Raw genomic sequence first — 27132 nt, forward strand, 5'->3', positions numbered from 1 at the left:
GTGCCACTCCTCACACAGACGGTAGGTGGCCGTTGACTCACAAAGAGTTCATCCGCCCTGTGACAGGTTTTGTTTTCAGTCCTGCTGGGTGCCTACACACCCTCCTCCCTGGTTAACCGAAGTGCACGGGGGAGTGTGCCGATTTGAGTCGCCGACAACCCGGCCCAAGACAGGTGGTACCAGTAGCAAAGCAAGGCCCTGACCTGACCCCCTAGGCCAGAGTCGACGTAGTAGTAGTGGACATCCATGGTGAAAATAAGACCGTCGGGGCCAGAGAACTTGAAATTATTGAACAGATTCCACCTTTGTTTTCCGCCCAGCATGAACTCGCTGGTGCGTCTGTAGGTGGGATGATCGAGTGAATTTCTTCCCACAGTCCAAACAAGTGAATGGCCTCTCCCTGTGTGAACCCGCTGGTGCACCAGTAGGTCAGATGATTGAGTGAATCCCTTTCCACATACAGATCAGGTGAACGGCCTCTCCCCAGTGTGAACTAGCTGATGTACCTTCAGATTAGATGACCGAGTACATCCGTTCCTACAGTCTGAGCAGGTGAATGGTCTCTCCCCAGTGTGAATTTACTGATGGGCCTTCATTTCAGATGACCGAGTAAATCCCTCCCTACAGTCTGAGCAGGTGTACGGCCTCTCCCTAGTGTGAACTGACTGGTGTGCCACGAGGTCAGATGACCGAGTGAATCCATTCGCACAGTCTGAGCAGTTGAATGGCTTTGCCCCAGTGTGAACTCGCTGGAGTACCCTAAGGTTAGATGACCAAATAAACCCCTTCCCACAGTCTGAGCAGCTGAATGGCATCTCTCCAGTGTGAGCTGCCTGGTCTGCCAGTAGGTCAGATGACTGAGTGAATCCCTTCCCACAATCTGAGCAGGTGAATGGCATCTCCCTAGTGTGAACTGACTGGTGTGCCAGTAGGTCAGATGACCATGTAAACCCCTTCCCACAGTCTGAGCAGGTGAATGGCATCTCTCCAGTGTGAACTGCCTGGTGTGCCAGTAGTTTAGATGACCGAGTGAATCCCTTCCCACTATTAGAGCAGGTCAATGGCCTCTTCCCAGTGTGAACTGCCTGGTGTACCAGTAGATCAGATGACCGAGTGAATCCCTTCCCACAGTCTGAGCAGTTGAATGGCCTCTTCCCAGTGTGAACTGCCTGGTGTACCAGTAGATCAGATGACCGAGTGAATCCCTTCCCACAGTCTGAGCAGTTGAATGGCCTCTTCCCAGTGTGAACTGCCTGGTGTACCAGTAGATCAGATGACTGAGTGAATCCCTTCCCACAGTCTGAGCAGGTGAACGGCATCTCCCCTGTGTGAACTCGCTGGTGTGTCTGTAGCTGGGATGAGTGAGTGAGTGAATCACTTCCGATAGTTCTGTATCAATTCTCCATCAATTCATCAAGTCAGATGTCAGACGTAGAGAATCCCTGGAGCAATCAATCCTGATGAACTGATCTCCAGTGAATAAATGCTGGTGTGTTGTCAGCACCCCGGTTCCAGTCGATTTCACTGAATTAAAAACTTCATTTCAGACACAAGACACGACTCCAGCTGGGATGAGATACTTCTTCATCTCCAAGGATCAACAACTGATATATTGGAGTCACAAAGGAAACATCTGGTCACTCCTTGAACGTCTGGGCAGAGTGTGGCTGTGTTTGAGATTGCTGCACACAAATGATTTTTGCTGTTTCTTGCTTGTAAAAATAATTACAAAAGGAAGGATTGAATTTCGGGATACACGGTCATGAACTTTGGTGGAACAAATAACAGTGTAGACTATTTTCTAACTGGAGAGAAATTTCAAAACTGTCAAAGAGGCTTCTGAATCCTGGTGGAGGTTAATTTGCAGGTTGAGTTGGTGGTGAGGAAGGACAACTAGCGTTCATGCATTTTGAGAGGATGAGAACATAAAGCAAGGATGCATTTCTGAGGCTTTACAAAGAACTGGCAAGGTCTCACCTGGAGTACTGGGAGCAGTTTTCAGCCCCATATCTAGGAAAGGATGTACTGACACTGGAGTGGGCTCACCGGAGGTTCACGAAAATGATAATCCAGGAATGAAAGTTTGTCATATAAGGAGCATTCGATGGCTCCGGGCCTCTACTCACAGGAATTCAGAAGAATGAAGGGGGCATCATTGAAAACCTATCAAATGTTGAATGGTCTCGATAGGATGGCTGTGGAGAGGATGTTTCCTGGGGTGGGCAAGTCAAAAACTCGATGAACCAAATGGCCTAATTCTGCTCTTTTATCTTATGGTTGTATTTCAGATGAGGTAGTTTTAGCCTCTTTGCTGAGCTCTGACATCATACTGTTACAACTGGGGGAAAACGTCATCCTTTAACTGGGCACAGTGCCGGCATCTGGACTAACCATCAATTTCTCTGACAGTCTTCCTCTCCGTATAAAATTGGGACATTTCTGCCTGTCTGCAGGCTGTGACCTGGCTCAGTTTGATTCTCTCCATTGCGGTTCGTCACTGTTCTCTCTCAGCAGAGCGTGTGTACGGCGGCACAGCAACTGAAATGCTCCCATGCAGATCGCATTTGGTGCTGCATTTATGGAATTTTCTTTCACATAATGTTAATTGAAGGTGCTGTGCAGTTTTCAGGCTGTGTTTAAAAAAAAAAAAAAAAATCCTGCTCACACCAATGGTCATGTCACACAGCGCTGCGAAGAGCCCGTGATATTACACGGCTCATCCTGGAGACTTTCCGATTACGTTGACCCAGCCAGCCCAGGTGATTGACGTTGGCGAACCCATTGATGGCAATGCCAATGAATATGAGGGGGGTGGGGCGGTAGTTTTTCTTATTCTCACGTTCTGTGATGTGAAATCTAAAGATCACCTATTACCCAGGACAGAACAAGTTCTCACGGGTAGAAAGGTCCGGAACAAGAGGAGGTGGAACTAAAGCTGATGGAAGGATTTTGGGTTTCTTTCATACATCACCAATTGACATTGTCACTGACTGAAAGGTAAACTCTTCATCTGAGTTTAACTGGGAACAGTATTTTTGTTCCGAGTTCAGAATACCTGCATCCTTTGATCTGATTCTGTCTGGTACATACATGTATACGAAACGATTATGTATGCAATCTCAGTGTTTGGGCAATATCCTCCCACACTTCCCGTCTTTATTGTTGTGCATTGCGATGGAGACACAAGTACAATGTTTACTCCCTTGGATGTAAGAATTAAAACTTTATGATTATTTATTATTATTATTAGATAGCTATAGGCAATGTCTGCAAATCCCATCCGCTCCCATTCCCTACACATGCACTTCGAAACACGTCTTTGGCAGGTAGTGTCACCTGTGGCTTACTCTTGAGGGGGGTGCAGTAGCTTTTCCCAGTGCAGTGTCACATTTTGTGATGTGAAATCTACAGGACACTTGTTACCCAGAACAAAGGTGTTTGATATCATTGTGTGCCCAGTGAGAATAGTACAAAAACCTCCTCACGGGTAGAAAGTTCTGGAACAAAAGGAGGTAGAACCAAAGCTGATGGAAGGATTTTGTGTTGTTTTTCATACAGCAGTAACTGGCATTTTTACTGACTGGAAAGTAAACTCTTCATCTTAGTTTAACTGGGAACTGTATTTTTGTTCCAAGATCCTAATATTTGGATCTTTTGATCTGAGTGTATCTAGTACATACCTGTATAAAAGCAATTATGCATACAATCTTAGTATTTGGGCAATATCTTCCACATTTCCCGTCTTTATTGCTTGTACATTGTGATGGACACACAAATAACGATGTTTACTCCTTTGGATGTAAGAATTCAATTTTTACTATTATTATTATTATTATTATTGGATAGCTATAGCTCAGCAATGTTTGCAAAACCCTTCCGCTCCCATTCCCTACACCTGCAGTTCGAAACACGTCTTTGCACAAGCGCAGAGGGCGCAGGTAGGGTGACCTATGGTTTACTCTTTACCCAGAAGCCCCCACAATCGAGAGACCCTTTTATTCGCTGCGGTTCCAGCGATGCGCATGCGCCATAGGAATGGCTGTGACGGTAGCGCCAGCGCATCGTCAGCAGAAAGCTTCCCGGGGCTCTCGTTCCTCTTCATGGGTCGACTGAGTCGTGGTGGCGGTACGAAACCACCTCTCTCACCTCAGAACCATTTCCATCCCACCCATCCTGAGGTCAGAGGGGTTAAAATTCCGCCTCTAAATTTGTTTTAACATTGATTTATTTCTAATTTTAAAAGTTACCATTTCCATGTGCCGATGGATGTTTGTCTTTCGGAGCAGTTCTGTCTGAAGTTGTATACTCTGATGGGATTTACCCCGGGTGGACCAGGTGGGAGTTACGGTACTGTCTCTGGAGAGGACGGAATAGGAATGAGAGTGGATATCCAGCTCCGAGCTCACGAGGACCAGACCGACGGAGTCCACCCCTCGCCATAAACACCTGCCACTCAGTCGAGCTGCCTTTGGGGCCGATATACTCTCCCTGACTGTGCCAGCCACAGGATTAAAGATAGCCCATAGGGATTGTGGAGATGGCTTGCGGGTATGTCCACGTTGGAGAGTAGGGGGTGGGTCACATTAAAGGCCATTTGAGATCTGACACTGCCCTCCACAAAGTTTAACCCACCCACAACAGGGATGCCCCTGAATGGGGTGGATTCCAAACGGGTAGTTCCTCATAAAGAGCCAGTGCCAACCGGAGGCCAGGATCCTGGTGCTAGGTTAGTGCCAGCAGAGAGCACAATGTGCGCCCCCAGTGATTGACGCACAAACTGCATCTATCGGCGACTGGGGGAACCAGTCAAATTCTGGAACGGATGGGCAGAGCCTGCTGGTGTCAGACAAGGAATCATCCTCTGTTCTGGGAGGTCTCGGTGCCAGTGTGTTCATATGAACCTAGAACACATTACATGCCCTTCGGCCCACAATGTTGTGCTAACCATGTGTCCTACTCAAGAAACCGCCTAGAATTACCCTACCGCATAGCCCTCTTTTTTTCTAGGCTCCATGTACCAATCTAAGAGTCTCTTAAAACACCCTATTGTATTCGCCTCCTTCACCGTCACCGACAGTGCATTCCGCACACCCACCATTCTTTGTGTAAAAAACGTAACTCTGACATCTCCTTTCTGTAAGGGGTTCTTCTTTCATGTTACTTGCTGAGGCTAATAAAAATGACTTCTCTGTAATCTTAACTGCTGATGTAAGCGGTTCTCTGTAGCAGCATGTTTGGGTTATAATTAGTGATAACGGGTCTTGTATTCATTTGCTAACCGATAGGGACAGATGCTATTCTTTCTTGTGTATTTGAAAGCTATTGTTTGCGCGGGATTTGGGCAGAACGCGCCACGGGGATGAAGAGAGAAGACGCGCACGAAGAGATGCTGTGAGCTGGCTAGCGGAGCGGACCCCGAGCGGGGACTCGGAACCCGCGGAGTTCGGAAGAAATCGAATGGTGAACCGAGGATACTGCGTGAGCTCCAGCGAGTTCTTTGTGCAGGAACTGTCGAATTATTATTCTTGGCGCCTTTTTATTTTATAATTTGCTTCTCTACTAATCGCATATTTCAAGTAAGAGTTATAAAATCTTAATTATTTAACCGCATCCATTGTACGGCTTGTCATTAAGGGGTACTGATTTGAAACAGAGGACACATCGCACAGCATTCACCCAACATTTTGTGTGTATGCGTCTACATTTCCAGCAACAGCAGAATCTCTTGTGTTTTATATGCGCATTTGTAAAGGGTTCTACGTTGGCATTAAACACGCGGATACTTTATTGTTTCTGGGAGCTGCTGAGTATTCTACGCACAAAAAAATTGAGGTATGGGCATGGAACCGGAGCTTGCAGAAGCTTTTTATGGCGCCGTGATTACCCATAAAGCTTTGCGTAACAATTTTCCCTGCAGCACCGATCGAATGCGCAGGCGTCAGGGTTGCGGGTGTTCCCGAATAACGCGCATGCGCGCAGTACACAAAGGCCTCGGGGAACCGGCTCCAGGTAAGAGAGGGTTTGCGGGCGAAAGATATCAACACTGACTGCAGTACAATTGCTGTGGATTCCGGACACCGTAGCCCGTAATCCCGGGACAGCGCTCTTGTCTTCCCTCTCTCTGAGCCCCACGATCCGTACCCGGAACCGGGGAGATTCCGGCTGATCAGGGAATGGGAACCGATGGATCTCTCAGACAGAGCTGAGCTCATGGAAACATAGAGAATAGTTACAGCAGCAGGCCATTCGGCCCTTCGAGCCTGCACCGCCAGTCAGTATGATCATGGCTGATCATCCAACTCAGAACCCTGTACCTGCCTTCTCTCCATACTCCCTGATCCCTTTAGCCACAAGGGCCATATCTAACTCCCTCTTAAATATAGCCAATGAACCGGCCTCAACTGTTTCCTGTGGCAGAGAATTCCACAGATTCACCACTCTCGTGTGAAGAAGTTTTTCCTCATCTCGGTCCTAAAAGGCTTCCCCTTTATCCTCAAACTGTGACCCCTCATTCTGGACTTCCCCAACATCGGGAACAATTTTCCTGCATCTGGCCTGTCCAATCCCTTTAGAATTTTATACGTTTAAATCAGATCCCCCTCAATCTTCTAAATTCCAGAGAGTATAAGCCTAGTCGATCCAGTCTTTCATCATATGAAAGTCCTGCCATCCCAGGAATCAATCTGGTGAGCCTTCTTTGTACTCCCTCTATGGCAAGGATGTCTTTCCTCAGATTAGGGGACCAAAACTGCACACAATACTCCAGGTGTGGTCTCACCAAGGCCTTGTACAACTACGGTAGTACCTCCCTGCACCTGTACTCGAATCCTCTTGCTATGAATGCCAGCATACCATTTGCCTTTTTCACCGCCTGCTGTACCTGCATGCCCACTTTCAATTGCACCTCCCCTTTTCCTAATCGGCCACCTATCAGATAATAATCTGTTTTCCTGTTCTTGCCACCAAAGTGGATAACCTCACATTTCTCCACATTCAATTGCATCTGCCATGAAATTGCCCACTCACCTAACCTATCCAAGTCACCCTGCATCCTCTTAGCATCCTCCTCTCAGCTAACACTGCCACCCAGCTTCGTGTCATCCGCAAACTTGGAGATAATGCATTTAATTCCCTGGTCTAAGTCATTAATATATATTGTAAACAACTGGGGTCCCAGCACTGAGCCTTGCGGTACCCCACTAGTCACTGCCTGCCATTCTGAATAGGTCCCGTTTATTCCCACTCTTTGCTACCTGTCTGTCAACCAATTCCCTATCCACATCAATACCTTACCCCAATACCGTGTGCTTTAAGTTTGCACACTAATCGCCTGTGTGGGACCTTGTCAAAAGCCTTTTGAAAATCCAAATATATCACATCCACTGGTTCTCCTCTATCCACTCTACTAGTTACATCCTCAAAAAATTCTATGACATTCATCAGACATGATTTTCCTTTCACAAATCCATGCTGACTTTGTCCGATGATTTCACAGCTTTCCAAGTGTGCTGTTACCACATCTTTGATAACTGACTCTAGCATTTTCCCCACCACTGATGTCAGGCTAACCGGTCTATAATTCCCTGGTTTCTCTCTCCCTTTTTTAAAAAGTGGGGTACATTAGCCGCCCTCCAATGCTCAGGAACTAATCCAGAATCTAAAGAGTTTTGAAAAATTATCACTAATGCATCCATTATTTCTTGGGCTACTTCCTTAAGCACTCTGGGATGCAGACCATCTGGCCCTGGGGATTTATTTGCCTTCAGTCCCTTCAATGTACCTAACACCACTTCCCTACTAACATGTATTTACCTCAGTTCCTCCATCTCACTAGACCCTCTATCCGCTACTATTTCCAGAGAATTATTTATGTCCTCCTTAGTGAAGACAGAACCAAAGTAGTTATTCAATTGGTCTGCCGTGTCCTTGTTCCCCATGATCAATTCACCTGTTTCTGACTGTAAGGGACCTACATTTGTCTTAACCAATCTTTTTCTTTTCACATATCTATAAAAGCTTTAACAGTCAGTTTTTATGTTCCCTGCCAGCTTTCTCTCATAATCTTTTTTCCCCTTCCTAATTAAGCCCTTTGTCCTCCTCTGCTGGACTCTGAATCTCTCCCAGTCCTCAGGTGTGCCACTTTTTCGGGCTAATTTGTATGTTTCTTCTTTGGAATTGATACTATCCCTAATTTCCCTTGTCAGCCACGGGTGCACTACCTTCCCTGATTTATTCTTTTGCCAAACTGGGATGAACAATTGTTGTAGTTCATCCATGTGATCTTTAAATGCTTGCCATTGCATATCCACCGTCAACCCTTTAAGTATCATTTGCCAGTCTACCTTAGCTAATTCATGTCTCATACCTTCAAAGTTACCCTTCTTTAAGTTCAGAACCTTTGTTTCTGAATTAACTATGTCACTCTCCATTTTAATGAAGAATTCCAGCATATTGTGGTCACTCTTACCCAAGGGGCCTCTCACGACAAGATTGCTAATTAACCCTTCCTCATTGCTCAATACCCAGTCTAGAATGGCCTGCTCTCCAGTTGGTCCTCGACATGTTGGTTCAGAAAACCATTCCGCATACATTCCAAGAAATCCTCTTCCTCAGCACCCTTACCAATTTGGTTCACCCAATCTACATGTAGATTGAAGTCACCCATTTTAATTGCTGTTCCTTTATTGCACACATTTCTAATTTCCTGTTTAATGCCATCCCCAACCTTACTACTACTGTTAGGTGGCCTGTACACAACTCCCACCAGCGTTTTCTGCCCCTTATTGTTATGCAGCTCTACCCATATCGATTCCACATCCTCCCGGCTAATGTCCTTCCTTTCTATTGCGTTAATCTCCTCTCTAACCAGCAACGCCACCCCACCTCCTTTTCTTTCATGTCTATCCCTCCTAAATATTGAATATCCCTGAACGTTCAGCTCCCATCCTTGGTCACCCTCGAGCCATGTCTCTGTGATCCCAACTATATCATATTCATTAATAACTATCTGCACTTTTAATTCATCCACCTTGTTACAAATGCTCCTTGCATTGACACACAAAGCCTTCAGGCTTGCTTTTACAACACTCTTAGCCCTTATAAAATTATGTTGAAAAGTGGCCCTTTTTGATTTTTGCCCTGAACTTGCTATCCAAGTGCAAGGATTCAGAACACGGAGAAAGGGAACCAAATCTTTTACATCAGCTGTTAAGAAAATCACCTTTGTTCTGCCTCCAATCACAAACAAGAGAAAATCTGCAGATGTTGGAAATCCAAGCAATGCACACAAAATGCTGGAGGAACTCAGCATTAGTACTCTTTTCCATAGATGCTGCCTGGCTTGCTGAGTTCCTCCATGCTTCTTCTACCTCCTCTTGTTCTGGATTTTTCTACCCGTGGGAACATGTTTTGACCCATTCTCTCTGGGTACATAATGATATCAAACACCTTTGTCCTGGGCAACAAGTGGCTTTCACATCACAAATGTGCCAGACTCCAATGAGACAGACTACTGCCCTTCATATTCATATTCATTGGCATTGCCATCACTGAGTTCACCACCGTCAGTCACCTGGGCGAGGGTTCAGGGGAAATATTTACGTACAATACTGAAACTGGTGTTACCTGTGTGTATTGTGGCGACGGAAAAGTTGCTGGAGAATTTGCAAGTGGGACGGAGTGGAGTGATATTTGGAAATCTGACTTTTTAAAGCATCATTTTGCAAGCAAGTCACATATGGACAGTGTACAAAAGCTCTGGCGAGAAAATCCTTCATAACCCACTACAGGCCTGCTGCATAGGATGTGTGAGAGTACAGATGAACTCGATCAAACCCAGAGGAGATCAAAGTTCTATTGACAGTGATTTGCTAGCTGTTGAAATGAATACCTCTATATATACAATTCAGCGTGCACATGTTGTTGTCACCATGCAAAAAATAAAATGCACATCGCAGGATTTTTGTGCCTACTGGTCATTACAAATTAGAGGAAACATTGATGGGAAGGTGGGGAGACCTCCAGTGTCCCTAACCGACAAGATGTGCATCCAGCTGCAGCTTGTAACCCTTCATTTTATGGAGTTGGAGCTGGAAATGGATGAATTCCGGATCATCCGGGAGTCAGAGATGGTGATAGATATGACATGAACAGAGGTGAGTTACATCCAGGGTGCAGGACACAGGAAACTGGGTGAGGGTCAGGAAGGGAAATGAGGTTATATAGCCATCGCAGAGTACTCCTGTGGCCATCCCCCACAACAACAGGTAGTCCACTTTAGAGATTGGTGGCCGAGGGGGTATTACCTGGCAGTGGAAAGTCAAAGGGGTGATACGTGACTTGTTTGTTAGGGGAACAGAACTAGAAGGGGACTAATATCCTCGTGGTAAGGCTTGCTAGTGCCACCATTGGCAAGAACTAATCAGTCTGATGGCCTGGTGGAAGAAGCTGTCCCGGAGCCTGTTGGTCCTGGCTTTTATGCTGCGGTACCGCTTCCCGGATAGAAGCAGCTGGAACGGTTTGTTTTTGGAATGACTCGGGTCCCCAGTGATTCTTCAGACTCTTTTTTACACACCTGTCTTTGTAAATGTCCGTGATAGTGGTAAGTTCACATCTACAGATGTTTTGTTCCCAGAAATAACGTATAATCTATCATCCCGTTGGCTTTTCTCTCCCCAGATCAAATAAACAATCAGAATCAGAATTGAGTTTATTAGATTCAACTTTATTGTCATTGTGCTGAGTACAGATACAAAGCCAATGAAATGCAAATAGCATCTGACCTGAAATGCAAACAACAGTGTTCTTTACAAAATAACTGTGAATAAAAGAAGTGCTAGAGCACACAGATATAAAAGTACCGAGACAGTACGTTATCACCGACATGTGTCATGAAACTTGTAAACTTAGCAGCAGCAGTTCAATTCAATACGTAATACAGAAATAAATAAATAAATAAATATATCTTATTCATTACTCTTTATAGAGTATATGTATATTGATTAAATCTCTTGCAAAAAAAAACAACAGAAATAATGCCCAAGCACAGATATTTAAATAATCTTCAGTGATAGGTGAGGTACTGGGGGATTGGATGACAGCCAATGTTGTTCCGCTGTTCAAGAAAGGCTCTAAAAATAAATAAAGAAATTATCCGTCAGTGAGCCTGACATCAGTAGTGGGAAAGTTATTGGAACGTGTGTGCAGGAACCGAATATATAAGTATTTGGATAGATGTGGACTGATTAAGGAGAGGCATCATGGCTTTGTGCATGGTAGGTCATGTCTAACGAATTTCTCTTTGCAGTTACCAGGAAAGTGGATGAAGGCAAAGCAGTGGATGTTGTTTACATCGACTTTAGCAAGGCACTCGACAAAGTCTCATATGGGAGGTTGGCCAAGAAGGTTCGGTCACTCAGCATTCAAGATGAGATAGTAAATTGGATGAGACACTGGCTTTGGGAGAAGCCAGAGTGTGGTAGCAGATGGCTGCCTCTCTGACCGGAGGCCTGTGACTAGTGGTGTGCCACAGGGTCGGTACTGGATCCGTATCTATATCAGTAATCTGGATGATAACTTGGTTTGCTGGGTCATCAGATTTGTGGATGACACCGAGATTGGTGGTGTAGTGGACAGCGAGGAAGACTACCATGGCCTGCAGTGCGATCTGGACCAGCGTGAATAATGGGCTGAGAAGTGGAAAATGGAATGTAATGCAGACGAGTGTGAGGTGTTGCACTTTGGTAGGATCTAGGTCTTACAGTGACTGGTAGCGCACTGCGGGGTGCTGTAGAAGAAAGGGATCTGGGAATACAGGTCTATAACTCACTGAAAGTGGTGCCCCAGTTTGATAGGGATGGAAAGAAAGATGTTGCCACCATGGCCTTCAGAAAGTAAAATACTGAGTACAGGAGATGGATGTTATGTTGACGTTGTACAAGACATTGGTGAGGCCTAATCTGGAGTGTTGTGTGCGGTTTTGGTCACCTACCTACAGGAAGGATGTAAAAGAGGTTGAAAGGGTTCAGAGAACACTTACAAGGATGCTGCCATGTCTGGAGGACTTGGGTGATAAGGGAAGATTGAACAGGTCAGGACTTTATTCCTTGGAATGCAGAAGATTGAGGGGAGATCTGATGGAGGTATACCAAAATTATGAGGGGTATAGATAGGGTAAATGCAAGCTGGCTTTTACCACTGGGATGGGGTGGGACCACAACCGGAGGCCATGGGTTGAATGAGCAGCCAGCACAAGTGGTGCATGCGAGCTCAATGTCAACATTGAAGATGTTTGTATAGGTACCTGGATGGTAGGGGTACGGGAGTAGACAGTTTAAATAGTTCAGCACAAACTAGATGGGCCAAAGGGTCTGTGTCTGTGTTGTACTTTTCTATGACTGTGACAAGAACCTTAAAAAAGTACTAATATTCACTCAAAGTCCTTATAACAGCTGTGCAGACCAACCATACAGTACATCCGAGCAGGAGATACTTACATGGCATTAAAACTATGGCACTTTAAATTAACAGTACATAAAAGAAAATCACAGCTGCACGTCAACAAAGGCTAGTTGTGTGAGAGTGTTTCGGTTACTGTGGGGCCAGGAACCCATGCAGCTCAGTGGCAACAGGGAATAATATCAATGGAGAGAGTCAAACTGAGCCAGGTCACAGACTGGAGATGACAGAAATGCCCCATTCTTAGAGAGACAGGAAGAGCATCAGAGAGTTCGATGGTCATTACAGATCCCAGCTCTGTGCCCAGTTAGAAGATGATTTCTCTCTCCAACTTGGGTTGAACCTCACTGTAACAGTTCACACCTTGGCAACTGAAGTGATCTCATCTGAAATGTTGTCCTTCACCCATTGATGGATTTTGTATATCTTTTTACAGGTTAAAAACGACAAGGAATTTATCTAAGGGGATCTCAATCTCAACACGTCTCTGTCCAAATATTTAAGAAGTGGAGCAAGGGATTCAATCAACCATCCTTCCTGCTCAGACTGTGGGGAGGGATTCACTGGGTCATTTCAACTGAAGGTACATCAGCAAGTTCACACTGGGACAAGGCCATTCATCTGTCTGTGTGTGAGAAGGGATTCAGTTGGTCTTCCCACCTATGGACACACCACTGAGTTCACACTGGGCAGAGGCTGGTCATCTGCTGAATTTGTGGGGAAGGATTCACTTGGTCATCTGACCTAATGGCTCACCAGCGAGTTCACACCGGGGAGCGGCCGTTCACCTGCTCGGACTGTGGGAAGGTATTCACTCGGTCATATAATCTGAAGGTACATCAGAGAGTTCACGCTGGAGAGAGGCCGTTCACCTGCTCAGACTGCGGGAAGGGATTCACTCGGACATCCGACCTATTGGTACACCAGTCGGTTCACACTAGGGAGAGGCCATTCACCTGCTCAGACTGTGGGAAGGGATTCACTCGGTCATCCGACCTACTGGTACACCAGTCAGTTCACACTAGGGAGAGGCCATTCACCTGCTCAGACTGTGGGAAGGGATTCACTACATCATCTCACCGACAGAGACACCAGTCAGTTCACACTGGGGCGAGGCCATTCACCTGCTCAGACTGTGGGAAGGGATTCACTCAGGCATCTCACCTACTGAGACATCGGTCAGTTCACACTGGGGAGAGGGCATTCACCTGCTCTGACTGTGGGAGGGGATTCACTCAGGCAGCTCACCTACTGACACACCAGTCAGTTCACACTGCAGAGAGGCCGTTCACCTGCTCAGTCTGTGGGAAGACATTCACTCGGTCATCCGACCTACAGAGTCACCAACGAGTTCATACTGGGGAGAAGCCGTACACCTGCTTAGACTGTGGAAAGGGATTCACTCGATCATCCACCCTATTGGCACACCAGTCAGTTCACACTGGGGTGTGGAGGTTCACCTGCTCGGAATGTGGGAAAGGATTCACTCAGTCATCCGAACTACTGGCACACCAGTCAGTTCACACTGGGGAGTGGCCATTCACCTGCTCAGACTGTGGAAAAGGATTCACTCGGTCATCCGAACTACTGGCGCACCAGTCAGTTCACACTGGGGCGTGGCCCTTCACCTGCTGTGAATGTGGGAAGGGATTCGCTCGGTCATCTCATCGACAGAAACACCAGCGAGTTCACACTGGGGAGGGGCCATTCTCCTGCTCAAACTTTGGGAAGAGATTCTCTCAGCCATCACCACCAAATGTGCATCATTGAGTTCACACTGGGGAGAGGCCATTCACCTGTTGTGAATGTGGAAGGATTCAGTCAGTAGTCTAACCTTGTGACACACTGCTGGGTTCACACTGGGGAGAAAGTTTCAATTAGCTGCATGCTGGATATTTGTCCATCACCGTTGCTGAATGCAATTTCAAGAGTGACTGTCGGTGCTGAACATTGATGTACAAGATTCCTTGATCTAAAAAAAAAGCATTTGACACCATTGGCCATAAATTATTATTATCAAAATTAGAAAGATATGGTATTACAGGGGTGACACATGGCTGGTTAAGTAGTTATTTGAAGACACACATCAGTATTTGCATATAAACAAATCAAATTCAAAACTTTTGAGGGTAATTTGTGGGGTTCCACAAGGTTAGTGCTTGGTCCATTGCTGTTCACTTTGTATATAAACAATATATGTAAGGTTTCTGAGACATTAAAATGTGTATTATTTGCTGATGATACAACTATATTTTGTAGTGGGGAACATCTGAAACAACTTTTGGATACAGTGGGGAAAGATCTAAGAATTATAAAGAAACGGTTTGATATTAACAAATTATCACTGTATCTAAGTAAAACTAAATTCATAATATTTGGAAACTGTGTACCAAACTCATATAGTAAACTTGCAATAAATAATGTTTGAATTGATGAGGTATTTGAAACAAAATTTTTAGGAGTTGCAATAGATAATAAATTAAGCTGGAAACCACATATAAATTATGTCAAAGCAAAAATGTCAAAATCTATTGCAACACTGTACAAAGTGCAAGATTTCTTAAATCAGGAATCTTTGTATACATTATACTGTTCACTTATAGCCCCATACCTGACTTACTGTTTGGAGGTATGGGGAAATACATACAAAACCAATACAAATTCAATTTTTCTACTCCAAAAGAAAGTCATACAAATTGTAAATTAGGTAAGTTATTATGAGCCAACCAATCCACTATTTATTCAACTAAATACTTTAAAATTCAGAGATTTCATAGATTTTAAAATAATACAAATTATGTATAAAGTAAAAGATGGACAGTTACCACAAAGTATCCAAAGGTTGTTTAAAATGAGAGAAAGTCAGAATAAATTGAGAGGAACATGTATATTTCAAAAACAAAGGATAAGAACAAATGTAAAAAAAAATCATTGTATTTCAGTCAGAGGTGTGAATCTATGGAACAGTTGTAGTGAGAATTTAAAAACATGCACCACAGTTAACAAGTTTTTAAAAAATTTCAAAATAATTTAATGAACAAATATAAAATACATGATTTAAAATGAACAGGTGTCATGTAAATAAATGATACTTGGAATTGGACGTTGTGTTAAAATTTAATGATTTTAGTTTGTTTTGATGTGATGATTGACACCAAATATGTTGTTGTATGAGTATGAGGGGTAGGCATAATAATCTATAGGTTCAGCCTACACCCTTTCAGTCTTTTTTAAAGAATATTTATGTTTTTTGTTGTAATTTTGTCTTATGAAATTGTCATTATGAAATCATCATTAAAAATGATGCTTTTTGTTGTGTTTGTACTGACCAAAATAAATTCCATTCATTCATTCATTCATTGCTGCTGCTCACCACACCCAGTTCTGCACCCTGGTCACTGGGCATGGGAGGAAATTCTTCTGCTGCTCGTTCCCCTTTAATGGGACTGGAGTTTAATATTCTGGATCTGAGACAAATAAATCAGTTCTATCTTAAACTCTGTTTCTGGTACTTAGTGAATTTATAACACAACTAGTTTACAGTAGAGAGTTAACTCAGGCCGGCTGGACTCTGCCAATGATTCTGTTCGACAACAGTCCTTTTAAATCCTCTCCTGCTGTTCCCCTCTCGCTCTCCCTGTGGTGATGGGTTCCAAACAGTTACCACTCTGTGGGTGAAGAGGTTTCCCTTGAATTTTCTGCAGACTGAAGAAGACGAGCTGACTGCAGTTCTGTCTGAGATAGTCTTCGCTCCTCAAATCTCTGTGCTAAGGACGAATGACATTGGTAGTTAACCTCCTTATTCAGGGCTTATTCCCACATTATGGGTCATCTTCCATGCTTCTAAAGAGTTGTTGAAAACCACCACTGTCCTCTAAAGACTGAAAGCAGAATGGGAAACCATCAGTTGGATGTTCAACGGAGCAGGGTCAGAAACCAGAGGCAGGTCTGCACAGGGCAGAGTTTGGAGCTATGGACGATGGGCAGGGTAAGAACGTGTGATGAGAATGGGATCGGCAGCGGGGCGTGGCAACGAATGAGAGAGTAGCAACACTTGGAAGCTGATTGACAGGGAAAATAATTCGGTTGTTGGACTGATGACACCAACAATGCCTGTTGTGAGGTGCTGCACTGGTCGAGGAACGTGTGTGTTGGGAATGGTTATATCTATTGAGGGAGTTATTCCTGCTTGTTTATCCTGTAATATTAAATCTGGATGGTTATTATGGATTATCCTATTTGAAATAACGTATTGATTATCATATAATTTGTAATATTTTGACTCTAAAACTGGATCAGGCTTGAATTTATGGTGCCTTTGTGAAGTGATGGAGGGCATTCATGAGTTTGTATTTTAAAGCAAGATTTTTGCCACTTGATTGTACCTTTGTAAGTAATCAGATTGAGTTAAACTGCTGCAGGGTCCTGGAATATGTTGGATTGTGTCTGATTTCTCTTGGAATTTTCTGCACTTGCTGCCTTGTTTGTTTGTATTTCATGTATTTTCCATTTTTTTTCCTGAATCCTGTTCATTTTTGATGAAAATATTTACTTAGAATTTTTATCTGACTGTTTTGTGATTTTTTTCAAGTATGTTATTTCTCTTCCTCCTTCTATCCAAGGTAGTGTTAATCTAAGTGGGTTTGAGTGTAAATAGTTCTTAGTTATCGTTGTAAATGTTACTGATTGAAACGGGTCCAAGATATTTTTATGAAAAAAGTCAATGTTGGTATTGATGAAAGTGTTTATTGCCATTGTTGTATTTGTTAACTATTCAGCTGTGTTTGGCAGGATTTTTTAAGCCTTGGACTAAATTTTGTCAAAGGATTTCCCTATTTTGCACTACTTTCTCCTTTCTGTGCTTGTTGATATTCCAGATACGTGGGTATCGAGTCTCGATGAAGAGCCTTGGCCCGAAATGTTGCTTCCCATGCATAGATGCTGCCTGACATGCTGAGCTCCTCCAGCACTTTGTGTGTAGTTCTCCAGATTTCTAGCAACTGCAGGTCCTCTTGTTTCCCAGATACTTATCTGTTTCTTGAAAGAACAAGCTGCTATTGGGGTTGTGTTTCTCTGTTGGTAAAATATTAAATTAAATCTTTAGAAAGGGGTGGTATAGGGTTGGAAGGTGTAGAATCTGTTGGTAGAATTAAGGATCAGCAGATGTAAAAAAAAAACACCTCATGGGAATTGTACAGAGACCTCCAAACAGTAGTAAGTCTGTGGCCCACAAGTTACAGTGGGAGATAGAAAATGCGTTCCAAAGGGCAGAGTTACAGAAGACATGACGGATTGCCATGCAGGTGATTAGGAAAATTAGGCTGGTGTTGGTCTCAAGAGGAGGAATTCCTAGCATGCCTACAAGAAGCGTTTTTAGAGCAGCTCGTGGTTGAGCCCACCTGGGGATCAGTTTTCTGGATTGGGTGTTGTATTGAACCAGAATCAATTAGATCACTTAAGTTCCAAGAACCCTCGGGGCAAGTGATCTGAATATGATCAGATTCACTCTGACATTACAGAAAGAGAAGCTAAAGTCAGATGTGGAATAAAGTGAATTAGAGAGGCATGAGAGAAAAATTGGTCAATATTGATTTGAAAAGAACACGGGCAGGGAGGAAAACAGAGCAGCAATGGCTGGAATTTCTGGAAGCAATTCGGAAGGCACAGGATATATACATCACAAAGAGGAAATAGTATTCCAAAGGTAAGGTGACAGAACAGACAGCATAGAAACCAAAGAGAGGGCATACTAGGAAGTTAGGGGATTGGGAAGCTTTGAAAAGCAACAGTATGCAACTAAAATAATTAAGAAGGAAAAGGTGGAATACACACATAGGTGAGCTAGCCAGTAATATTAAAGAGGGTACCACATTTTCCTTCAGGTAGATATAGTGTAAAAGAGAGGCAGAAGTGGATATTGGACCATTGAAAAATGATGCTAGAGGGTAGTAATGAGGTGGGCGTGCAAGGTGATGGCAAATGAACTGAATAAGTATTGTACATCACTCTTATTTATCGAATTCACTGGCAGGAATATGGAAGTCCCAGATGTCAGTGGTCAGAATGTGTAAAGTTACGTTACTCGGGAGAAGGTTCTTGGGGAAACACAAAAGGTCTGAAGGTAAATAGGTCACCTGGACAAGATGTTGTACACCCCAGAGATCTGAAAGAGGTGGCTGAAGAAATGTGGAGGTATTAGCAATGATCTTTCGACAATCGTTAAGGAAATTATATCCTAAGATTTTTTTTTCCTTCACTACTACCCCTCTCCCAGTTTCACCGATCACCTACCACTTCGTCCACCCTCCAAACCCCACACATTTTCCTCTGACGTCTTATATTTTTCCCCCCAGTCCTGATGAAGGATCTCAGCCCGAAACGCCGGCTGTTTACTATTTCCCATATATGCTGCCTGGCCTCCTAGGATCCTCCAGTATTCTGTGTATGTGTTTCACACAAAAGCGGGGTCATATAATATAGCAAGAAAATAGTGGGAAGTTCGAGGATTGGAAAGCTTTCACATAACCAACAAGAGACAACGAAAGAAAACACACACAGGAGAGACGAGATGAAAAATTATTTCAGTGAGCCAATAGATGAGATTGGATTCGATTAGATTCAACTTTATTGTCATTGTGCCAAGTGCAGATACAAAGCCAAGGAAATGCAGTTGGCCCCATGCACCTGCCTCCTTGGCCTGATGCCCTGACTGATCAGCAAACTATTAGCTTCAACCTTAAATGTACCCACAAACCTGCCCCCACCCACTGTCGTCTGTGACAGAGAATTCCACAGATTCACTGCTCTCTGACTAAATAAAATCCTCCTTAACTACTCTAAAAGGTCACTCCTCAGTTTTGAGACTGTACCCTCTGTTATGGCTACCCCACCATTCGAAAATTCCTCTCCTCATCCGCACTATCCGGACCTTTCCACATTCGGTGGGTTTCAGTGAGATTTAACCTCCAACACCCGCATTTATTAAAAAAAATAAGTCAGTGCAGGATTACAGGCCAAAGGCTGGCAAACCCTCCTTACATCTGAACCCCTTCATTCCCGGAATCATCTTCTTGAACATCCTCCAGACCCTCTCCAATGACAACACACCTTTTCTGAGATATATGCTAAGTGCGGCCTAAGTAGTGTCTTATAAATTATCAGCATCATCTCCTTGCTTATATATTCTACTTGGTTACAGTTGGCTCGTGGCCAAGTGGTTAATGTGTCGGTCTAGTGATCTGAAGGTCGCTAGTTCGAACCTCAGCTGAGGCAGCGTGTTGTGTCCTTGAGCAAGGCACTTAACTACACATTGCTCTGCCATACACCGGTGCCAAGCTGTATGGGTCCTAGTGCCCTTCCCTTGGACAACATCGGTGGCGTGGAGAGGGAAGACTTGCCGAATGGGCAACTGCCGGTCTTCCGTACAACCTTGGCCAGGCCTGCGCCCTGGAAACCTTCCAAGGCGCAAATCCATGGTGTCACGAGGTAACGGATGCCCAGATATATTCTACTTCACTTTAAACAAGTGTCAGCATTGCATTTGCCTTCTTTACCACAGACTCAACCTGTAAGTTATCCTTCTGGGAGTCTTGCCCAAGGACTCATATTTCCTTCTGTACTTCTGTTGTGTGAACATTTTCCCCAATCAGATAATAGTTCACTGTTGTTCCTTTTGCCAAACTGCGTTCACCAGCAACTTTGATGTGTTGCTTAAGTCAAGTCAAGTCGCTTTTATTGTCATTTCGACCATAAACTGCTGGTACAGTACACAGTAAAAACAAAACAACGTTCCTCCAGGACCCTGGTGCTACATGAAACAACACAAAACTACACTAGACTATGTGAAACAGCAAAAGGCTACACGAGACTACGTAAAACAACACAAAAACTACACTAGACTACAGACCTTCACAGCACTACATAAAGTGCACAAAACAGTGCAAGACAGTACAATAATTAATAAACAAGACAATAGGCACAGTAGAGGACAAATTACAATATAATAATAAATGATGTAAATGTAAACAGTGTTTTAGCAGGCATTGAGAAAGAAATGAACAAAAATTGCAAGGGGAGTGGAGTGAATGTCAGCAGACTTGGGAGCGATCGCTGACTTGGCCATGTACACGGATTTCTCTCAAATACTGTCCTGCCTGATCTCGCCCTCCCGACTGGGCATCTGAGACACTGTCAGTGCCAGCAGCCTGGATGCTGCTGGTGTGGCCTGAGAGGTTATTCCCCCGTCAGTATTCAAAACGTGTTCCTGTTGCGAGGGGAGCAGCCACCGGGGAGCCTGCACTGTGACACTCTTTCCCTTGACTCTCCTGCTGGACACAAACTGTGCAGCGTCATTCTCCTTAGTTGTAACCATCTCACGAAGGGATCTGGTGGTCCTATCCTCCTCCTCCTCCTCCTCCTCCTCCTCCTCCTCCTCCTCCTCCTCCATCTTCTTCTTCTTCTTCTTACAGAAACATCTGACTGATGCTAATCTAGGGCACATCATCAGTGATGTTACCTGGGGTCGTCAGGTGTTTCGGGTCTTTCAACATCATACACCCTCATCCAGGCGACCCCACCGGGGTTGATCAGACCCCGGCCTGTGTCCTAGCAGCAATACACCCTCACCCAGGCGACCCCACCGGGGTTGATCAGACCCCGGCCTGTGTCCTAGCAGCAATACAGCCTCACCCAGGCGACCCCACCGGGGTTGATCAGACCCCGGCCTGTGTCCTAGCAGCAACCCACGGATCTGCCGTCTTTATCCAGAGCCATCTTGACACTTACTCTGCTGCATCTATGGTGGTAGAAATGGCTCTCCTTTTTCTGTCTCCCGTGATTCCAAGTGAGGTGTATACTTTGCAGAACGACTGGCCTGCGAAGCCACGACACCCGGCCTCCATGGGCCAACACTTTGCTCTCCAGCCTCTTCTTCAGCAGTTGTTCTTCAGATCTTCATACTTGGCTCTTTTCCGCTCGTAGGCCTCCTCCATGCGCTCTTCCCGCGGCACGGTAAGCCCAAACATAAGGACGAGCTTCAATGAGCCGGAGCACAACACAGTGTCGGGCCGCAATGTGGTCTCTGTGATGTGGGGAGGAAACTGCAGCTGTTTTCCCAGGTCTGCCTTCAGCTTCCAGTCCTGCGCAGTGAAGAGCAACCCGGTTGCTTTCTTGTGTTCTGTTGGTCTTTCCCCCTCTTTGACAAAGCAGATGGTATACTTGACCGGACTTGTTTTCCGGCAGATGTTACGGGTGCTGCAGATTGTCTCAGCAATTGTCCGGAGGACCTGGTCATGCTGTCGCCGATAACGGCCATCGGCAAGAGCTCTAGGGCAGCAGCTCAGAATATGCTCTAGCGTGCCAGTCTTCGCACAGAGGGGGCAAGCTAGAACTGCAAGGCCCCAGCAGTGCAGGTTGGATGGGCTAGGAAGGACACCATAAACAGCCTGGATAAGGAACTTGATGCGGTGTGAATCCACCTTCCAGAGATCGTTCCACGTGATCTTTCGCTCGATCGCCTGCTCCCATTTGGTCCAGGCTCCTTGCTGTTTCATTGCCATTGCTCTGCTGATCCTCTCCTCCTCCACAGCTGCCCTTACTTCATTCTGAACCAGTTCTCGTCGCTTTTTCCCTTGTACTTTGTCAAAATGGTGGAATTCAAGACTTCCAGGTCCAACTCTTCGCTTGGCGACTGACCCCACCAGCACTTTGTGGCCCAGTCGCGCCTCAGCTTCTTCCACTGCAGCCTCTGCTCTCCACTTCCTTCCAGTTCTCACTGCCAGTCCTGCTCCAGCAACCTTTGGATCTGAAGATTCCCGGTACTGCAGCACCTCTCTTACTCGCAAAACCTTGAACTCCTCCTCGTTGGATTTCAGGGGGAGCCTCAGTTTGCAGTTATTCCCGTACAGAGCGATGCTGCTGATGTTCCTCGGTAAACCCAGCCACCTTCGCAGGAACCGGCTGACTACCCTCTCTAATTCAGCAACAGTGGAAACTCGAAACTCAGAGCGAAGCAGTGGCCAGAGGATTCTTGGTGGTACACCGTGCTGGTAAATCCATGCCTTAAACTGCCCTGGAAGGACAGTCCTGTCAACCTCTTACAACCATTGTTCAAACTCCCCACAGGTGTTTCTTATTGCCGCCTTATCTCTGAGTGTGGCATCAAACATCTTCCCAAGACTTTTGACAGGGTTCTCTGTGATGGTAGGAATTGGAATGTCCTCAATAGCGAAACGAAATTTATCCTGTACTCTCCCCTTCTTCAGCACTACAGATCTTGATTTTGCAGGCTTAAAGGACATCCTTGCCCACCTCATCACCCTTTCCAGCCCCTCAAGAATCCGCCTAGCACCAGGCACAGACTCTGCAGGGATAATCAGATCATCCATGAAGGCTCGTATTGGTCATTGGCGGATTCCAGATTTTGATTTCGGCCTCGACACTATGGCTCTACAGATTTTACCAGCACGTTCATTGCCAGGGCGAAAAGGATGACTGAGATGGTGCAGCCTGTGATGATCCCAATCTCCAGCCGGCACCAGTCTGATGTTATTGGCCCTGTTGAGACTCTCAGGTGGAACTCGTTGTAGTAGTCCATAAGAAGGCCTCTGATTCCTTCAGGGACATGGTGCCTCTTCAGAGCGTCTTCAACAACCTTGTGGGGGAATGGCCCATAGGCATTGACCAAATCCAACCACAGAACCACTAAGTCACCCTTATTCTCTCTGGCCTCTCTCAGGAGCTGTGTGATGACTCCAGTGTGATCCAAGCAGTCTGGTTCCCTTGGAACGCCACCCTTCTGGACGGAGACATCAATGTAATTGTTCCTCAGGAATTACTCTGTTAGGCGCTTTGCTACCACGCTGAAGATCTTCCGTTCAACACTCAGCAAGGATATTATCCTAAACCGGCTGATGTTCTGGGAGTTCTCTTGTTTTGGTATCCACTCCCCGTTTGCCTACTTTCATTGCTTGGGCACTTTGCCTCTGTCCAGACGACCTTGAGGATTCTCCACAGCCGCCGGGGAAGCTGGGGGCAGCGTTTGTAGATGTTGTAGGTGGAGCCACTCGGACCAGGCGCTGAGCCAGCTTTGGCTTTCTTGACTACTTGCTGAACCTCCTTGAAGAGAGGCTCTCGAAGGTCGAAAGCCTCTGTTGGTTCTGCGGGTGCGATCAGGGCACCACAGTCTCCCAGTTCAACTTCCCTGTCCGGATTGCTGAAGGTACCTCGAAGATGGTGATCCATCTGTTCCTTTGTGCAGGACAGCTTCCCGCTTCTCTTCTGACCCAGCAGCTGTTTGGTGAACTGAACTGGGTTACTGATAAATGCAGATCTTTCTGTGCTCTTTCTCTCCTGCGCCTCCGATGTTGCTCTGCTCTTCTCAGAGTGATGAGCCTTTTCCTCAGCATCACACGCAGTTCTTCCAGTGGTGCCTTTCCTCACGGTTTGACAATCTATGTTGTTGCCTGAGCGCCTCGAGTTCTCATTGTTCTTGATGAGCCCAGGTCTGTCGATCTCCACCTCCACTTACTTCACACGGTCAGTCAGGAGCTACAGCTGGTGCACGTCCCTCATGTTTATTTATAGGGGACACTGACCTCCCACATCCTGAGGCAGAGAACGTCACTGGCAGAACTGCCATTCTTGCTACTCCAACTGGGAGAGAGATACTGAAACAAAAAAAAATCTTCTAAAATTTCACGTCCTCGGGTACAACACCTCATATGCCATTCCTCTGCCCACATTTCCAGCTGCTCTGTGTTCTGCTGAATCCTTTGCAACTTTCTTCACAACTGCACCAATTTCTTGTTTCAACTATGCTTTTCCTGGTTGGTGTCTATAGCCCATGTTAAACGGCAAAAATTATTGGCTCATCTGCAGTCCTCCTCAGCAAAATGTGTGATTCAAAATAGACTACAGGTATCTCTGTGAAAGGCCCTGCCATCTGCAATCTTGCCCTATTCACTCAATAACCGCTAGGCAAAGTGACAAATAGATAGGTTAAGCAGGCAGAAAGACAGCCAGAAACAGATGCATAGATTGCAGGATTGTGGTGTTCCTCCTGTATCTCCTGGCCTGTGCTACATTGTGCACAGGACCGAAAAAAAGCTGAAGAACGTTGCAAATCTAGTCAGCTCCATCTCGGGTACTAGCCCACAAAGCAGCCAGTACATTTTTAGGAAGAGTATCTCAGAAAGGCAGCGTCCTTCATTAAGGACCTCCAACACCCAGGACATGTCCCTTTCCCACTGCTACCATCAGGTAAGAGGTACAGAAGCCTGACGACACACAGTCAACGATTAAGGAACAGATTCTTCCCCTCTACCATTCGATTCCTAAACGGACAATGAATCTTTGCAGAATACTTCAAGTTCTTTTAAAACACAGTATCTCTGAGTTAGCATGTTTTTAAATCTATTGAATATACGTATACTGTAATTGATTTTCTTTTTTATTTACTATAATTATTTTCATATTCCTTATTATTATTATTTCTTCTTTATTATGCATTACATTCAATTGTTGTTACTAATTGAACAAACCGCACGTCACACGCCAGTGATAAATACCCTGATTCCGATCCTGATTCTGCGAATGTGGGGTTCATTCTGTACCTGTTAGTAAATGCTACAGTGTGAGAGTGTGGGATTCATTCTGTACCTGTCAGTAAATGCTACGGTGTGAGAGCGTGGAGTTCATTCTGTACCTGTCAGTCTGTGCTGCATTATGAGAGTATGGGGCTCATTCTGTACTTGTCAGTCTATGCTGCAGTGTGAGAGCACGGTATTCATTCTGTACCTGTCAGTCTCCGATACAGTGCGACACTGTGGAGTTCATCGTGTACCTGTCAGTCGATGCTACAGTGTGAGAGTGTAGAGTTCGTGCAGTACCTGCCAGTCCCCGATAAAGTGTGTGAGTGTGGAGTTCATTCTGTACCTGGCAGTGTAAGCTACATTGTGAGCGTGTGGAGGTCATTCCGTACCTGTCAGTCTCGGATACATTGTGAGAGTGTGGAGTTCACTCTGTACTTGTTCGTCTCCGATGCAGAGTGAAAGTGTCGATATAAATCTGTACCTGTCAGTCTATGCTAGAGTGTGAAGGTGTGGAGCTCATTAGGTACCTGTAGTCTCCGATACAGTGTGAGAGAGTGTGGAGTTCATTCTGTACCTGTCAGTCTCCGATACAGTGCGAGACGGTGGAGTACATTGTGTACTAGTTATTCTATGCTACAGCGGGAGAGTGCAGAGTTCATTCTGTACCTATCAGTCTCCGATACAGTGTGAGTGTGTGGGAGTCATTCTGTACCTATCAATCTAATCTACAATGTGAAAGTGCAGAGTTCAGTCTCTACCTGCCAGTCTTTGCTGCAGTGTGAGAGTGTGGAGTTCATTCCATACCTGTCGGTGTCTGATACAGTGTGAGAGCGCCGATTTCATTCTGTACCTGTCAGTCTGTGCTACAGTGTGAGAGTGTGGAGTGCATTCTGTACCTGTCAGTCTCCGATAAAGGGCGAGAGTGTGGAGTTCATTCTGTACCTGTCAGTCTCCGATACAGTGTGGGATTTGGGGTTCATTACGTACCTGTCAGCAAATGCTACAGTGTGAGAGTGTGGAGTTCATTTTGTACCTGTCAGTCTATGCTGCAGTGTGAGAGTGCAGAGTTCATTCTGTACCTGTCAGTCTCCGATACACTGCGAGACTGTGGAGTACATTATGTACCCGTCAGTCTATGCTACAGTGTGAGAGTGTGGTGAAAATTGTGTACTTGTCAGTCTTGGATACAGTGTGAGAGTGTAGAGTTCATTCTGTACCTATCAGTCTCCGATACAGTGTGCGAGTGTGGCTTTGATTCTGTACCTCTACAGTGTGAGAGTGCAGTGTTCATGCGGTAGGCATGCTGTATAATCCCGTCACAGTGATCGCACCTTTCTTATTCCTGAGTTCTACACACATTGATTTACTGGATGAGTCTCCGGGATGACCTCCATCTTGTGACGTTGTGCCTGATCAGCAACGTAGCTCCCCACCCTCATTTACCTCGCTCTGCACTGTCTGAATCACATGAATCCTGGAGTGTTTCGATACCAGTCCTGCCTTTCTCCCAACCAGACCTGTGTAATGGATGAAGCACGGTGCCATGTAAGAACAGGAATGTGAGAGTTTAAACCAGCGGTAGAATCAATCACTATCATTGGGATTAAACTTCAACATCCACTCACGGCAGCTGGCACCGCGGCTTACCGGGAATTCCAAAGGCAGAAATAAAAGGATAGTAAACGTCTTCTATCCGCCAGATGACTGGATACACCATTTCAGTGAGAATCTGTGATTTCTGTTGGTCCTGTATTCACAGCTCCGGCAGACAGCTGATGCATTCCATGCGGCCCTGATTTATACAGAGGATCTGACTCCAGAGACACGGTTATACACCTCACCAACTTTCTTACCTGCAGTTGCTTGAACAAACACTTTAATTCAATACCATTGACTATATTCTAACTATTGGGGAGATTGGAGACAAATAGTTCAAATTTTTTTTGGCATTTTCTCAGCAGTGTCTCTGGTGGAATTAGGCCGGTAGATTTACTTTCAAAGACTAAACTTTGTCACCAAGCAGCTACACTTACTGATTTCATTTTTTTGTTGGCTAATTATCCATCTCTAATCGGAGACCAGCGAC

At 45.2% G+C, this 27132-nt stretch overlaps 2 pseudogenes; one reads left to right on the plus strand and one right to left on the minus strand.

Moving 5' to 3' along the window:
• Positions 1-92: 92 nt before the first annotated feature.
• Positions 93-27132, minus strand: part of LOC140185006 (uncharacterized) — a 686808-nt pseudogene continuing 659768 nt past the window's right edge.
• On the plus strand, positions 6053-15780 carry LOC140185318 (uncharacterized; annotated as a pseudogene).

Source organism: Mobula birostris, chromosome 20, assembly GCF_030028105.1.
Source record: "Mobula birostris isolate sMobBir1 chromosome 20, sMobBir1.hap1, whole genome shotgun sequence".
Classification (NCBI taxonomy): domain Eukaryota; kingdom Metazoa; phylum Chordata; class Chondrichthyes; order Myliobatiformes; family Myliobatidae; genus Mobula; species Mobula birostris.